Genomic DNA, 2,405 nt, shown 5'->3' with positions numbered 1-2,405 from the left:
CGTCCACACTATCGTGGCATTCAAAATTCACAGTGTTTGAGGTAATTTTATTTGTCATAAAGATTTATTGACAAGATAATTAATGGGTAAAACCCTCCTCTTACAAATGTTCAAATTTGTATACGTCCACACTATCGTGGCATGCAAAATTCCCGGTGTTTGAGATGTTGGTGAATTTAAATAATATTATTTGAGGAATCAATATTATTTTAAATTCAAAAGTTTTGACCAAATATTTGATCAAAGATAGACCAACTATTAATTTTATTTGTCATAAAGTTAGGTTAACAAGATATTAAAATTAATGGATAAAATCTCCTCTTTGATTTTGTATACGTCCACACTATCGTGGCATACAAAATTCATGGGGATTTTAAGGTGTTGGTCTTGACCAAATATTTTTGTGATTCTTAGGATGTTTAGTAATCTCCTAGTTGTTATACTATATAATAGACTTAGTACTTCCAATTATAATGATTGGAAATAGGACTTGAACATTAAGGTAGATTGTCTTCTTAGATATGAGAACAATATAGGTGTATTTAATTCATTAGTTGAAACATGTTTAGTGGTGTTATCTACCAGAACCTGGAGTGTAGATACGGATGCCATTAACCATGTCTGTAATTCATTGCAGGGTTCCAGGAAACCAGACAACTATATGAAAAGAAAAACACTATCTACATGGGCACTATTGCAAAAGTAGCAGCTATTGCAGTGGGAGATGTTTATCCTTTGATAGGAATAAAATATGGATTTTCAAAAATTGTCTTTACGTACTAAGTTTAGAAAGAACCTGATTTCGATTTCTAAACTATTAAAGAATAGATATTCTGTCTATTTTGATAACAAACTTGTTATTAAGAAAAATAGGGAAGTTATCTGTTCTTATACGTTGGTTGAGAATTTATAATCCAATAACTCCCACAATGCAATAAATGGAAATTAATAACACATTTTCTAAATAAGAGAAAGTAACCTTCGGAAATGAACCAATCATATTTTTGGCATCTAAGGCTAGGTTATATTAACTTGAGTAGGATTTAAAGGATAATAACCAATGAACTCTTGGGTTCATTGGTAGTGGAAATCTTTCCAACCTGCGAGTCTTACTTGGAAGGAAAAATAACCAAGAAGCTTTTAAGTTTAAGGGGTATGGAGCCAAAGATATGTTGGGATTGGTTCATTTTGATTTGTGTAGAACTTTGACTATCCAGGCAAGAGGTTGTTTCGAATATTTCGTCTCTTTTATAGACGACTATTCGAGATAAGGATACATTTACTTAACGCGCCATAAGTCTAAGTGCTTTGATTAGTTCAAAGAGTACTAAGCTGATGTGGAGTAACGTCAAAGTAAAAGTATCAAGACACTACGGTAAAATCGTAGTAACGAGTACCTCTTAGAAGAGTTTAGGAGTCACTTATAAGAAGACGGGATTTAATCCCAACTAACTGCACCTGGTACACCCCAACAGAATGGTGTAGTAGAAAATAGGTATAAGGCTCTTATGGAATAATTAGATCGAAGATGAGTTATTCATAAAATTACCAAATTCATTTTAAGGATATACACTAGAAACGGAAGTGAACATAGTACCTTCTAAGTCAAAACTCTCTACTCCCACAGAATTACAGAATGGGCGTAAGCCTAGTCTGAAGCATATTCGGATTTGGGTGGTCTAGCACGTGAGAGACACTGATAAGTTGGACATGAGTTCACTTGTTTGTGAGTTATCCTAGAAAAATGAAAAGAGATTTTAGTCCTTAAAATCGGAAGGTCATTGTTGGCATCAATGCTTGATTTTAGAAAACGGACTATACTATGAACCACAAGCCCATGAGTAAAAATTGTTCTTAAGGAAATTAAAGGACACGTCTAACCTAGTACCAACTGTACAAGATGAAATATCACAAGAAACTGCAACACATATTACAAATGATACACAATTACAGAAAATACCTCGTTGTAGTGGGAGGGTTGTTAGGCAACCTAAAAGATTCAATGTTTGGGAGAGTCTTTAGACTCGATCCCTGGTGGACATGAACCTGATCTCCGAACATATGATGAAGCACTCCAAGATAAAGATGCAGCATCTTTGCAAAGAATACAGAATTAGAATATATGTATTCTAATAGAGTCTGGGAGCTTATAAAATCACCAAATGGTGTAAAAGTCATTGGATGAAAATAAGTCTACAATAGGAAAAGAGGGATAGACAGGAAGGTAGAAACTTTCAAAGCAAGGCTTGTTGAAAAAGGAAACTTTTTTATCGGTAGCCATGCTTAAGTTTATCCAGATTCTTTTATCTATGAGATTTAGCAAGTAGAAGTCAAGACAACTTTCCTTAATGGAAGTCTTGAAGAGAACATCCATATAAAGCAACCAAAAGGGTTTATTGCAAAGA

This window comes from Zingiber officinale, chromosome 10B (genome assembly GCF_018446385.1).
Source record: "Zingiber officinale cultivar Zhangliang chromosome 10B, Zo_v1.1, whole genome shotgun sequence".
NCBI lineage: Eukaryota > Viridiplantae > Streptophyta > Magnoliopsida > Zingiberales > Zingiberaceae > Zingiber > Zingiber officinale.
The sequence above is the reverse complement of the archived record's forward strand: the minus strand, read 5'-3'. Positions refer to the sequence as shown.